The following is a 16,004-nucleotide window of genomic DNA, read 5'->3' as shown; positions in this document are numbered from 1 at the left end:
GTTCTAAGACTTCGACTGAAGAAAGCAGCCTAAATTCCCATACTCCCAAACCTTACTGGCCATAGCCTTTGCTGGGACGTTATGAAGATGTAAATATTTGCTGACTTCCAAACTACTTTCTGAGCAGACTTAGTCACCATTATATTCAAAGCCTTAAAACAGCCTGTTAGTGTTACGGTATCCACTTGAAAGATGAGCAAGTCAACCTGGGATTTGGCCTCTATACTGCCTGAATCTCATGCCAGTGTCCATTCTAGGATATGAGGCATTACTGATGCAACACAACAACAAACAACAACACATGGATTGTGCATGTGTCTGCTTAACTGCAACCATTTAAATTTGCCATGGGTGCTAAAGGAAAAAACCACGACAGGACTAGATTAAATTATGCTTCGATAGAGAAGCAGTGTTGTCAAGAATTGAAATGATGTTGCATAGAAGGTGTTTAACAGTGCACAAAGGACAGAGGAAAATGTCTGAAATCCACATGGAGCTTCTGCTGCCTCTCTTTTCTTTCTCGCTTGAAAAAAAATCCAAATTCAGAACATAGTCATATCATGGGGAGAAGGAAGACACCAAATATACTATATACAAGAACTATTAACAAAAATATAACTTTCTAGTTTGAACTCATAACCTTTAAAAAGAAACTAATCAATATATAATAACTGTAGAACATTAAAAAGATTAACAAGTTATTTTTATTTAAGCACTTACTAAATACCAGGGAGAGCAGTGAACACTTTACATAACTCATTTAATACAGATAACAATCCAATGCACTTGGTATTATCCCCACACTGTAGATTAGAAAATTCAGACAATCAAAGAAGATTAAAATGTGAAATCTGGAGACTTCTGCTTCTGGGAAGATGGAGACGTTCTTTTCCCCATTCCACTTGCTAATACAAGTAAAAATCCTGAATATTACAAATAAAACAGACATAAGACAACTTTGAAAAGGTGGAGCAAAGAAGGCAGACCTGTTAGTGACTTCGGGAGCTGAGGAATAACAAGGTGATAAGTTCCCTGGGTTTCTTTTTGCCTCATATATCCCAGACTTGGAGGTAAAGAAACTGGCAACACAGAAATGCCTGTATTCTACTCCTACTAGATCATAATGCACTCCCTCCACCACCCTCACACAAGTGGTATCACAGGAGGCCTAGTGGAGATGCAGGACTTTTATCATTGTCCAGAGGTGATGAGAACACCCCTCCTGCAGTGTCAGTGGTGACCAAGTGGAGAGCCAGTACTCTCACTCTCACCCAGGGGTAAGGAGGAGCCCCCTCCCTATCCCCAGGTGTCAACAGAGACCGAGAGGGAGAGCTTGGACTTCTATCTCCATCTGGCAGTAAAAAGACAGCAACCCACTTCCTTTCCAAGAGCAGCATGAAAAAAAGACAGTTACATAGAAGATTTAAGTAAGATCCGGAGTCTCACAACATAATACAAAAATGTCTAGGTTTCAATCTAAAATCACTCATCATGAATACCAAGAACCAGGAAGCTTTCAAACAGCATGAAAAAAGACAACCAACAGATGCCAACATCCAGATGACACAGATGTTAGAATTATTACAGATTTTAAAGCAGCAGTGACAAAAATGCTTCAACAAGCAATTATGAACTTGAAACAACTGAAAAAATAGAAAGCCTCAGTAAAGAAACAGAAAATATAAAAAAGAACCACATGGAAATTTTAACTCTGAAAAATACAATAATCAAAATAAAAAGCTCAGAGGATGGGCTCAACAGCAGAATGGAGGGAAGAGAGGAAAGAATTAGTGAACTGGAAGATAGAACCATAGAAATTACTCATCTGAAAAAAAGAGAGAAAATAAACTGAAAACAAATGAACAGAACCTGAGGGAACTACAGGACTCTAACAAAAAATCTACATTCATTCACTGGCATCCCAGAAAGAGATGAGAAAGAAGTTGGGGCCGAAAAAGTACTCAAAAAAACAATGGCTGAAAAATTCCCAAATTTGGCAAAAGACCTACAGATTCAAGAAGTTGAGTGAACTTTAAAGAGAATAAACCCAAAGAAATATCCACCAAGACACATCATAATTAAGCTTCTAAAAACTAAAGACAAAGAAAACATCTTCAAAACAGCCAGAGGAAAATGATATGAGTTACCTAGAGTAGAAAAACTAGGGGGTCATTACCCCGACTGTCAGCTCCAGGACCCTTCTGCCTCAGCCCCAATCCGTGACTGCTAAATGGATGCTCAGTACTCACCTAACCCTCCTGAAATTAGGACAAGTTGCCTAGTGAAATGTAGAAAACCCAAATTCCTCCCAGACTGTGGTCTCTCCCTCACTTTCCCCTTCCAAATCTCCCATATCATCTGTTTGGCCAAAGCCAAGTCATATGCACAAGAAAACTACAGGGGAGTCTGGGGAATGTAGTCTTTTGCTTTCTAGCTTCTAGGATGCAATAAGGCAGGCTTAGGGGTTGGGGAAGGAATAAATTTGAGAGTGCCCTTCTGTAATATTCATCACACAGTTGTTTTAATTCTCTTGCCCACCTCTCAGGTGGATGGCAAGTAGTGAAAAAGCAGCCAAAACCAGCAAGAAGTAATAGGTCTGCATATTCCAAAAACAAAGCAGTCCTAACATACCTTTACAATCCAATGTATTTTGGGTTTCTGAAGTTCACTGGAATGTAGGGGATAGATCTATGACACTATTAAGGGTAGGAAGACCTAGTGGAAAGTTTTTGAATCACTGGGGAAAATACTACAGAACAAAATACTTATTTTGAGAGGGGGAAAAAAAGGAATCAAGTTCCTTCCTGATAAATTTCTGGGGAAATAAAAGTTAAAATATAAAGAAATCATAATTGTACTTGAAGAAAAGTATTAGGCCAATAATGATAAATTCAGAGTAGTAAAGTCCCTTCTAAGCAGAACACTAAAGACAAAAATCATACAGGAAAAGAGTGACATCAGCACCATGGCAGCAAAAGTTGCTCCCTTTATCTCTCCCCTCTAAGTTGCAACCAGTAGGACATCCATAGACCAACAAAGGATCCTCTGCACAGCACACCAGCATGCCTGAGAGATCCATGTATCTATACATTTGAAGGTGGGTGGACTGGAACTCATGGAGGCTGCAGAACCAGGAGAGCAGTGGTGGCAGCTTCTGAGACTAGAGACTCCAGGAACTGCAGCAATACAGGCAAACAGAAGTCCCAGGAGTCAAGGCAGCACCCATGACCAGAGGCTCCAGGAACTGCGGTGGCACCCTTGACCCCCTCCACCACCCACCCAGCAGTGGTGGAGGCACTGCGACCCCACCCTCCCAGCAGCGGAGGCTGCATCCAAGACCCCAGTGCCCCTGGCTTCCAGGAACCACAGTGGCACCTATAACTAGAGGCTCCAGGAACTGCAGTGGTGCCTATGACACAGGTACTCCCCTACCCTATGGTGGTGGCACCCACAACCCCAGCCTCCCTCAGCAGTGGCAGTGACGCCCACGAACCCACTGCCCCTGGCAGCAGAAGTGCCAGCATCCTCAGAAAACCTGGGAGCAGCAGTGGAGGTGGCACACATGACTCAGGCACCCAAGGCTTTGGAGAGCTGCATACCAGGGGCAGTGGGGCCTGCAACTCTGGTCTACCCAGCTGCAGTGGTGCCTGCAACCCCAGCCTCCCAACCTGTGGCAGTGATGCCTGAAGACCCAACAATCCCAGCATGGCAGAGGCGTGCATGATTCAGCCCCCACCCCACCCTCCCTATCCCCCTGCCACAGTGGGGGAACTTACAACCCAGGTAACCCCAAAAGCAACAGAGGTGCTCAGCAGCCAAGTGACCCTGGTGGTGATGCCTGTGACTCAGCGACTCCAGTAGCACCAAGGCACCAGCAACCTCAGAGGCACAAGCAGCACGACAAGGGCAGTGACGACACCTCTGGGAGAGGCAGTGGAAGGTGGAAAGCACTGGCTCTCAAATACAACCAGAAACAGCTCAGAATCAAAGTAACCAAAGCCTTACCCAAATAAAAAAGGTGTTTGCTACCACAAATGAGCTGGCAGAGGAACAATTCATCAAGCACCACGAAGAACTACAGTAACACAGTAGCATAAAAAGAAAGAGACAATTCTCCAGAAACCAAACCAGAAGTCACAGAAGATTGTGATCTAACTGATAAAGAATTCAAAATAGCTGTGAAGAAACTCAATGAGATACAAGAAAATTCAGAAAGACAGGTTGATGAAATCAGGAATACAATAAATGAACAAAAGGAGTATTTCACCAAAGAGACTGAAACTCTAAAAAAGAACCAAACAGAAATTCTGGAGCTGAAGAACTCAATATAACAGTAGAAAGCATTAAAAATAGAACAGACCATATGGAAGAGAGAATTAGTGAGCTCAAACATAGAAAACTAGAAATAATTCAGGTGGAAGAGAGAACTAAGATTTTTTAAAAATGAAGAAATTCTACAAAAATATCCAACTCCATTAGAAAAAATAATATAAGGATAATGGGTATTCCAGAAGAAGAGAGGGAGAAGGGAGCAGAGAGCTTATTTAAAGAAATAATAGCTGAGAACTTCCCAAATCTGGGGAAGGAACTGGATGTACAAGTACATGAAGCTAATAGAACACCTAACTATCTCAACGCAAAAAGACCTTCTCTCAGACACATTATATTAAAACTGTCAAAAGTCAATGACAAAGAAAGACTTTTAAAGGTAGCCAGGGAAAAAAAGACAGTAACCTACAACAGAATCCCCATTAGGCTATCAGCAGATTACTCAGCAGAAACTTATAGGCCAGGAGAGAGTGAAATGACATTCAAAATACTGAAAGATAAAAACTGTCACCCAAGAATACTCTATCTAGCAAAGTTATCTTTCAGATATGAAGGAGAAACAGAGGCTTTCCCAGACAAACAAAAGCTGAGGGAGTTCACTACTACTAGATCTGCCTTACAAGAAATGTTAAAAGGAGCTCTTCTACCAGAAACAAAAAGGCAAAAGTACACAAAACTTTGAGTAAGGTGATAAATAGACAGAAATAGAAAATTGCAAAGCTATTACAGAATAAGGTGTTAAATACTTAATTACAGCATAAAGGTTAAAGGGGTAAAAAAGCATTAAAAATAACTAAAGCTACTTCAATACAGTAATGAATTCACAACATAAAAAGACAATTGGTGACAACAAAAACATAAAAGGGGAGGAGGAAAAGAGGAGGAAAAGGACGGAACCTGTATATGCAAATGGAGATCAGATGCTATCAGCAGAAAAAGGACTATTTTATCTATGAGATGTTGTATACAAACCTCATGGTAACCACAAAACAAAAATCTAGAGCAGAGACACAAAACAAAACAAACAAAAGAAAAAAACTGAGAAGGGCCGGCCCGGTGGCATAGTGGTTAAGTTCACATGCTCCACTTTGGTGGCCCGGGGTTCACGCGTTCAGATCCCAGGCACAGACCTACACACTGCTTATCAAGCCATGCTGTGGCAGGCGTCCCACATATAAAGTAGAGGAAGATGGGCATGGAAGTTAGCCCAGGCCCAGTCTTCCTCAGCAAAAAGAGGAGGCTTGGAAGCAGATGTTAGCTCATGGCTGGTCTTCCTCACCAAAAAAAAAAAAAAGAGAGAGAGAAAAAAACATTACAAAAAACCACCAAACTAAAATGGCATACAGAAACACAAGAAAAAAAAAACAATGGATACATAGTACAATCAGAAAACAAATAATAAAATGGCAATAGTCAACAACAAAAAAACTAACAACCCAATTAAAAAATGGGCAAAGATCTGAACAGACATTTCTCCAAAGAAGATATACAGATGGCCAACACACACATGAAAAGATGTTCAAAATCATTAACTATCAGGGAAATGCAAATCAAAACTACAATGAGATATCACCTCACGTCCGTCAGAATAGCTATAATTAACAAGACAGGGAACAACATATGTTGGAGAGGATGTGGAGAGAAGGGAACTCTAATACACTGCTGGTGGGAGTGCAAACTGGTGCAGCCACTATGGAAAACAGTATGGAGATTCCTCAAAAAATCAAGGATAGAACTACCATATGATCCAGCTATTCCACTGCTGGGTATTTATCCAAAGAACTTGAAAACACCAGTGTGTAAAGATACATGCACCCCTGTGTTCATTGCAGCGTTATTCACAATAGCCAAGACTTGGAAGCAACCTAAGTGCCCATCAAGGGACGAATGGATAAAGAAGATGTGGTATATATACATAATGGGATACTACTTAGCCATAAGAAATGATGAAATCCAGCCATTTGTGACAACATGGATGGACATTTCGGGTATTATGCAAAGCGAAATAAGTCAGAGGGAGAAGGTCAAATACCGTATGATTTCCTTCATTAAGGAGCAGATAATAACAACAATAAACAAACACATAGAGACAGAGATTGGATTGGTGGTTACCAGAGGGGAAGGGAGGACGGGGGAGGGCGAAAGGGATAATTCGGCACATGTGTGTGGTGATGGGTTGTAATTAGTATTTGGGTGGTGAACATGAGGTAATCTATGCAGAAACAGAAGTATAATGATGTACACCTGAAATTTATACAATGTTATAAACCAATGTTACTGCAATAAATAAAAAATTTAAAAAAAATAAAATAAAATGGCAGTAGTAAGTTCTCATATATCAATAATCACCCTAAATGTAAATGAATTGAAGTCACCAATCAAACGGCACAGAGTGGCTGGATGGATTAAAAAAACAAGAGCCAACAATATGCTGCCTTCAGGAGACTAATCTCAGTTCTAAATACAAATATAGGCTCAAAGTGAAGGGGTGGAAGGTGAAACTCCAAGTAAATGGCAACCAAAAGAAAGCAGGTGTAGCCACATTTATATCAGAAAAAATAGACTTCAAGCCAAAAAAGGTAACAAAAGACAAAGAGGGACATTATATAATGATAAAGGGAAATATCCCTCAAGAAGACATAACACTTGTTGATATACATGCACCCAACATAGGAGCACCAAAATATATAAAGCAACTATTAACAGACCTAAAGGGAGAAATTGACAGCAACACAATAATAGTCGGGAACTTTAACACCCCACTTACATCAATGGATAGATCATCCAAACAGAAAGTCAACAAGGAAACATCAGCCTTAAATGACACATTAGACCAGATGGACTTAATAGATACAGAACATTCCACCCAAAAGCAGCAGAGTACACATTTTTCTCAAGTGCTCATGAAACATTCTCAAGGATAGACCATATGTCAGGACACAAAGAAGTCTCAATAAATTTAAAATTCAAATCATATCAAGCATCTTTTCTGATCACAACGTTATGAAGCCAGAAATCAACTACAAGGAGAAAACTGGAAAAATCACAAATATGTGGAGAGTAAACAACATGCTACTGAACAACTACTGGGTCAACAAAGAAATCAAAGAATCAAAAACTACACAGAGACAAGTGAAAATACAACATACCAAAATCTATGGGATGCAGCAAAAGTAGTACTAAGAGGGAAGTTTATAGCATTACAGGCCTACCTCAAGAAACAAGAAAAATCTCAAATAAACAATCTAACTTTACACCTAAAGGAACTAGTGAAAGAAGAACAAATGAAGGCCAAAGTCAGGAGAAGGAGGAAATAATAAAAATCAGAGTGGAAATAAATGAAATAGGGATGAAAAAGACAATAGAAACAATGAAACTAAGAGCTGCTTCTTTGAAAAAATTAAAAAATCAGAAACGAAAGTGGAGAAGTTACAACAGATACCACAGAAATAAAAAGGATCATAAGAAACTACTGTAAACAGCTATATGCCAACAAATTAGAAAATCTAGAAGAAATGGATAAATTCTTAGAATCATACAATCTTCCAAGACTGAACCCTGAAGAAAGAGAAAATCTGAATAGACTGATTACTAGTAAGGATATTGAAACAGTAATCAAAAACCTTCCAAAACACAAAAGTCCAGGACCAGATGGCTTCATTGAATTCTATTAAATACTCAAAAACTTAATACCTATCTTTCTCAAGGTCTTCCAAAAGACTGAAGAGGAGAGAATGCTTCCTAACTCATTTTATGAGGCCAACATTACCCTGATAGCAAAACCAGACAAAAACAACACAAAAAAGGAAAATTACAGGCCAATACCTCTGATGAACATAGATGCAAAAATTCTCAACAAAATATTAGCAAAACAAATTCAACAACACATTAAAAGGATCATACATCATGATCAAGTGGGATCTATTCCAGGGATGCAAGCATGGTTCAACATCCGCAAATGAATCAATGTATATCACATTAACAAAGTAAATGAAAAAAATCATACAAACATCTTAATAGACGCAGAGAAAGCAACTGATAAGATTTAACATCTATTTACGATAAAAAAAACTCTCAATATAATGGGTATAGAAGGAAAGTACCTCAACATAATAAAGGCCAAATATGACAAACCCACAGCTAACAACATACTCAATGGTGAAAAGCTGAAAGCTTTCCCTCTAAGATCAGGAACGAGACAAGGAGGCCCACTCTCATCACTTTTATTCAACATATTACTCTAAGTCCTAACCAGAGGAATTAGGTAAGAAAAAAAAAATAAAAGGTATCCAAATTGGAAGGAAGAAGTAAAACTGTCACTATTTGTGGAGAATATGATTTTATATATAGAAAAACCCTAAAGACTCCACCAAAAAAGTATTAGAAATAATAAACAGTAAAGTTGCAGCATACAAAATCAACATACAAAAATCAGTTGCATTTCTATATGCTAACAACAAACTATCAGAGAGAGAAATTAAGAAAATAATCCCGTTTACAAGTGCAACAAAAAGAGTAAAATACCTCAGAATAAATTTAACCAAGGATGTGAAAGATCTTTACACTGAAAACTATAAGACATTACTGAATGAAATTGAAAAAGACACAAGAAATGGAAAGATATGCCATGCTCATGGATTGGAAAAATGAACATAGTTAAAATGTCCATATCACCTAAAGCAATCTACAGATTCAATGCAATCCCTATTAAAATCCAAACTGCATTTTTCACAGAAACAGAACAAAAAACTCTAAAATTTATATGAAACCACAGAAGACCCTGAATAGCCAAAGGAATTCTGAGAAAAAACAACAAAGCCAGAGGTATCACACTCCCTGATTTCACACTATACTACAAAGCTACAGTAACCAAAACAGTATGGTACTGGCAGAAAAACAGACACACAGATCAATGGAACAGAAATGAGAGCCCAGAAATAAACCCATACATATATAGACAGCTAATATACAACAAAGGTGCCAAGACCATACAGTGGAGAAAAGAAAGTCTCTTCCATAACGGTGTTGGGAAAACTGGACAGCCACATGCAAGAGAATGAAACTAGGCCACTATCTTACACCATACACAAAAATTAACTCAAAATAGATTGAAGACTTAAATATAAGATCTGGAACCATCAAACTCCTAGAAGAAAACATAGTATGCTCATTGACATCTGTCTTAGCAATATGTTTTTGGATATGTTTCCTCAGGCAAGGGAAACAAAATAAAAAATGGGACTACAGCGGCCGGCCCTGTGGCGTAGCAGTTAAGTGTGCCTGCTCCACTGCTGGCGGCCCTGGTTCAGATCCCGGGCGTGCACTGACACACTGCTTGTCAGGCCATGCTGTGGCGGCGTCCCACATAAAGTGGAGGAAGATGGGCACGGATATTAGCTCAGGGCCAGTCTTCCTCAGCAAAAAGAGGATTGGCATGGATGTTATCTCAAGGCTGATCTTCCTCACAAAAAAAAAGAAAAAAAATATGGGACTACATCAAACTAAAAAGCTTCTGCATAGCAAAGGAAACCACCAACAAAATGAAAAGACAACCTACCAAACAGGAGAAGACACTGCAAATCATATATCTGATAAGGGGTTAATATCCAAAATATATAAAGCACTCATACAATTCAATAACAAAAAAACAAACAACCTGATTGAAAAATGAGAAGAGAATCTGAATAGACATTTTTCCATAGAAGACATACAGATGGCCAACAGGCACATGAAAAGATGTTCAACATAATTAATTATTAGGGAAATACAAATCAAAACTACAATGAGATATCACCTCACATCTGTTAGAATGGCTGTTATCAAAAAGAAACAACAAGTGTTGGAGAGGATGTGGACAAAAGGGAACCCTCGTACACTGCTGATGGGAATGTAAACTGGTGCAGCCACTATGGAAAACATATGGAGATTCCTCAAGAAATTAAGAATAGAACTACCATATGATCCACCTATTCCACTTCTGGGCATTTATCTGAAGAACAGGAAAACACTAATTTGAAAAGATATATGTACCCCTACGTTCACTGCAGCATTATTTACAACAGTCAAGATATGGAAACAACCTAAGTGCCCACTGACAGATGAATGGATAAGATGTGGTATATATATATATATATATATATATATATATACACACACACACACACACACACACACACACACACAATGGAATACTATTCAGCCATAAAAAGAGATGAAATCTTGCCATTTGCAACATGGATAGACTTTGAGGGTATTATGCTAAGTGAAATAAATCACATGAAGAAAGAAAAATACCATGTGATTTCACTCATATATGGAATATAAAAAAGCAACCAACCAAACCAAACCAAACAAAAACAAACTCAAAGAAGCAAACAACAGATTGGTGGTTACCAGAGGGGAAAGAAGGTAGAGGGAGGGCGAAATGGGTAAAGGGGGTCAATTATATGGTGGCAGATGGAAACTATACTTTTGGTGGTGAGCACACTGTAGTATACACAGACATCGAATTATAATGCTGTACGCCTGAAATCTACACGCAATGTTGTAAACCAATGTTACCTCAATTAAAAAAAATCACATAGGAGAAGGCTGAAAGATTTGACTACATAGAATTCTTCAATTTCACCACTGAAATACACACACACAACAAAGTCAAAAGGCAAGTAACAAACTAGAAACCATATTCCCAACACATGTGACAAATATTTAATACTTTCAATGCAAGAAAGATCCTACAAAGCAAAAGACAAACACTTCAATTAAAAAATCGGCAAGGCTGAGGCCAGCCCGGTGGCATAGTGGTTAAGTTTATGCACTCTGCTTCAGAAGCCCAGGGTTCACAGGTTTGGATGCTGGGGGTGGACCTACACACTGCTCATCAAGCCATGCTGTAGCAGCATCCCACATACAAAACAGAGGAAGATTGGCACACAGATGTTAGCTCAGGGACAATCTTCCTCAGTAAAAAAAAAAAGGGCAAGGAGCAAAAATAGACAAGGAACAAAAGAAAGATGAATATCCAAGTGTCCAGCAATACAAGTAAACAAACATTAAATAAAACAATAAAACAGCATTTTTAAATTCTCAAATTAAAGAATATCAGTGTTGGAGAGAGTCTGGAGAAATGAGCAAAAATTTTGCATACTCTGTCTTAAAATGTTGCTTTTGAGGTATTAAAAATTCATAAATATAACAAATATTTGATTACAATGATATTTATTAGTATTATTTATAACAGCAAAAAATGTAAGAACCTAAATACCTAAGCAGAGAGGCTGGCTAAATTATGGCACATCCATACAGTGAAATATTCTATACCCACTAAATATGATATTGAAGAAGAACAAATGATAATAAAGAAAAAAATTATGGTTTCCAAAAAAGTACATACATGAAACCCCATTTCTGCACCTCTCTTTTGCTCCCCACCCTGCCTCAGATAGGAAGAAAAAAAAAAGAAATTACACACACACATATGCATGTGTCAGGAAAGAGAGAGAATCCCCCTCTGCTCTTTCCCTTAAGGTTCTTCTGGCTGGCCAAATTTCTCCAGTTTTCCCGGAGAAACCAGGGAAACTGAGTTTCTCCCATGTACACATGTTATTAAACTTGGTATTATTTTCTCCTGCTAACCTGTCTTTTAATTATTTGGCCAGCCAGAAGAACCTTAAGGGAAAGGGCTGAGGATTCTCCCTCTTCCCTGACAGTTTTGGCTCCCGACATGGGGCAAAAATTTCACTGGCTGGACACTGCTCGCTCCTGGACTACTGCAGAGGAGAGATCTCAGACCCTGACAAGAGCTGGTAGGAGGTGAGAGTTCTTACCATGTCAGTCTCTCAGATCTCTGCCTGCAGGGTCCAATGGAAGTGAGAGTGGTGAGTTTTCTCTTTCTAAATTTAGATTAGCAGGAGAAAATATTGGTGAAGCTAGCTTCTTGGACTCAGCAACTCTAGCATCTGGTTGGGTACCCATTGGATAATTGATCCTTTTCCTCCCAGAAACAGTCTTTTTCTCTGTCTCTTTTTGCGATTTACACAGGCATCTCTATAAGCCTGTCGTCTGGGCTTTTGTCTTGTTCTATGTCTTGTGAGCTTGGCTTTGTGACCTTTCTCGTCTCCGCCATCCGGAAAATGTACGTACTGGCGTGCATCCTCGGCGGCCAGTCGTACAGACTGAGGTTCCGAGAAACTCTCTTTGTCCTGCTGTGCCTGCTCTCAGGGAAGTTTGTCATAAGGGGTCCCATTTGCTTTATGAGAGGCCTTTGTCACTCTTGTGCTTTCTCATTTTTGGGAGTGAATTCTCTGGCTCTCTTTTGGGGACGCCTCTTGCGTCCATAGTTAAAGCTTGGGATGAGCCGCTGTTACGGTTAAGATCCTACTCATCAATGTGGCCAGAGGATGAATCATTTAAATTGGACAAACTTCTAAATTGGGGGAAAAAATTTTTTTGAGAGCTCTCACATAATTGTTTAATTGGTACCTAAGAAAAGGCCAGAAAAAGAAAATGAAAAATTTGACTAGCCTTAAGACCCTGACTCAGGTTACAATTGAGAAAATGTAAAAGTGTAAGATTATAAAGGTTGGAATGTTTGAGCTAATTTTATATAAAGAGGTTATATCAACTTTGCCTGAGTATGTTTAAGTTTTGCAGACAAAAACTGCTAAAATTTTTAACAGAGGCTACAAAATCTTTGTTACATCTGTCTGTTGTTTATTTGTGTGATATTTTACCTCCGGATGGTAGGACTAAAGTTAAGAGCTCTGTTTAGGGGCCAGCCCCATGGCTTAGTGGTTAGGTGAGCGCGCTCCGCTGCTGGTGGCCCGTGTTCGGATCCCGGTTGCGCACCGACGCACCGTTTCTCAGGCCATGCTGAGGCGGCGTCCCACATACAGCAACTAGAAGGATGTGCAGCTATGACATACAACTATCTACTGGGGCTTTGGGGGGAAAAAATAAATAAATAAAATTTTTAAAAAAAAACAAGAGCTCTGTTTAATTGGCTTAAAGTAAATGATTTCTAAATGCAACTAACCCAAATGTTTTTCGAGTTAACGTGATAACTTAAGTTTGTTTGTTTTCAGCATTGGATATAATGCAGATATGCAGCCTTTATTTGTCGAATAAACTGATGTAATTTCTATTACAAAACTGGTTAACAAAAATAATAACTTAAGTGATGGCTAATATTATCTAATGTCTCATGAAATCTTGTAGGCAATCTAAATAATTATTGGGAACAAGTAACTAAATAGATGTGAAAAAGATAAATGTTGTGTGAACTTTTAACAATAATTATTTGTTTTGATGTATATAGCTTCCAAATTCTTTTTGGTGACTTAAAACTTTAGAGTTTTGCTAAATTTTATGATAAAAATTCGTTGAGTATCTAGATCATTTTCAAATAAGATAAGATATTAAACGTTGATTGCTAAATATAGGTTTGTCTACTTTTGGCTTCTTAATGCAAGAAAACTAAAAGGTGTTTTGGGTCTATTGGTAAACATGTTATATGTTTTATTAAGAGATTGTACTATAAAGTAATGTTTCCAGAAATTATGAAGTGTTTATAAATTTTCCAAGCCACGGAATGCCAATGTAAAAGAAAGTTTGTAATTGCTTACTGAGTTTTTTTTTTTTTTTTTTTTGTGAGGAGATCAGCCCTGAGCTAACATCCGCCAATCCTCCTCTTTTTTTTGCTGAGGAAGACGGCCCTGGGCTAACATCGGTGCCCATCTTCCTCCACTTTATATGGGACGCCGCCACAGCATGGCTTACCAAGCAGTGCGTCGGTGCGCGCCCGGGATCCGAACCAGCGAACCCCGGGCCGCCGCAGCGGAGCGCGTGCACTTAACCGCTTGCGCCACCAGGCTGGCCCTGCTTACTGAGTTTTTACTTAGAAATTAAGGTTTCTAAGGGTTAAAATTTCTAATTAGTATATGTGATTAAAGTTACTAAAAATTAATAAGGAAAACAGCTCTGTATACAAGGAAAGTTATAAAAGGTTTGTGGAAGAGAAATTATGGGAAAGGAGTTTTATGCATGGTCAAGTTGGCTGGGATTAAAGTAAATCCAATTAAGTAAATGAGTTTTAATATCAGAAGTAAGCTGGTACAAAATTAAAATTTGGTCTTCTTTCTCTTAAAAGGATAATTTTCTTGCACTTGATAAAGAAGCTATAAAAGGTTTTTCTTTACCTTTGAGTAAGTCTACCTAAAAAACAGAAAATCTATGTTTTGGTAAAATAATTTTCTATGTTCAAAGGACTGAGGTCTCTCTATTAAGGGTGGTTTTTTTTTTTTTTTTTTTTTTTTTTTTGCTGTTTTAACTCTCTTGCTGCCCTTGACTATGTTGGGGGAAGAGGGAGAATTCCCCTCTGCCCTTTCCCTTAAGGTTCTTATGGCTGGCCAAATAATTAACAAGACAGGTTAGCAGGAGAAAATAATACCAAATTTAATAACACGTATACATGGGAGAAACCAGGGACACTGAGTTTCTCAACACAATAGCAGAGATTCTAGTCTTAAATACCATCTCCAGCTAAAGACAAAGGAGGATGCTGGGGGTGGGGGGAGTCAGTTACAGGAGATTACCACTAAAGCACAGTAAACAATAGTAAGGTTATTATGCAGATTTAAGGCCTCAGCTTCCACACTGGTAAGTGTCTAGAAATGAGGTCATCCCCCACTCTTCCCAATACAGAGAGGGAGATACCTTTACAAATGGAGATTTCCCTTATAAATGCAAATGTTTGTCTGGCAACTCCTTGCAGGGCCATCTAGAGAATGTGGCCAGAGAGACAGAATTTTTGATAAGATGGGCTTGTTGGTGCCTTTCCTATTGTAACACTTATTTTACATTATATTACAGCCATCAGATAGTAACTCCTTCTTGGAACAGATCTTCTATGTCAAATTCTTTAGGCAGTTAGTGGGGGAGGTCAAATGCCCGTCAGAGAAAACAACCAAGGTAAAGACATATATTTCAGGGTGGCCAAATCTTGATCTCCCACAACTATTTCATAGTGAACATTGTTTTCATACTTGATCTTTATGATAAACCTTCTTAGATGATATTGTGTGGGTAAATGTTATTGATATAGGTGTTTTAAAATTGTATAACATTACTGAAATTCTGATCCATCCTGGTTATCAGTCACAATTCTGGTTATTATTAAAGTGTTGTATGTCACCAAATTTGTCAATTGCCGTTTGAGATCTTCTTGTTTACAGACTTATTTTTCTTTGCTCTAATGCTTTTACGAAATATGTTCATCTTCAGAAAAGTCCGTGGAAAGGACTCTAACATTTACTCTGGAATATAGGTTTCTGACAAACTTTCTGATCATAAAACCGAACTTGGTAAGAAATTACAAAACTCTGATGGAGAGACTGATGACTTCATGAAGCTGCTAACAAAAAGATTGGGATCAAGAATTGATTACACAGGACTGAATGAACTGATAAGGATGATTACAATTTTTATGATTTTTCATGTGAAGCATTGCTGAATTTTTAATGTTTTGTTTTTTCAGATTTAAGTAGAACTTTTTTTCTTTTCTCCTGAGCTAGCTATGACATAACAATTTGGTAAATGATACCTTTGTAAGTAAAATTAAAATATTTACCTTTTTCTCTCTACCTGATCCCTCCAAAATTTGGAAACTCTTAGTGAGT

At 38.4% G+C, this 16,004-nt stretch overlaps 1 protein-coding gene across 3 annotated transcripts in view; it reads right to left on the bottom strand.

Annotated features, from left to right (window-relative positions):
* The window catches only part of CHD1L (chromodomain helicase DNA binding protein 1 like), a 68,374-nt gene that overhangs the window by 48,480 nt on the left and 3,890 nt on the right, over positions 1–16,004 (bottom strand). The window lies entirely within an intron of this gene.

The sequence above is a fragment of the Diceros bicornis genome, chromosome 4 (genome assembly GCF_020826845.1).
Source record: "Diceros bicornis minor isolate mBicDic1 chromosome 4, mDicBic1.mat.cur, whole genome shotgun sequence".
NCBI classification, from domain to species: domain Eukaryota; kingdom Metazoa; phylum Chordata; class Mammalia; order Perissodactyla; family Rhinocerotidae; genus Diceros; species Diceros bicornis.
The sequence above is the reverse complement of the archived record's forward strand: the minus strand, read 5'-3'. Positions and strand labels throughout refer to the sequence as shown.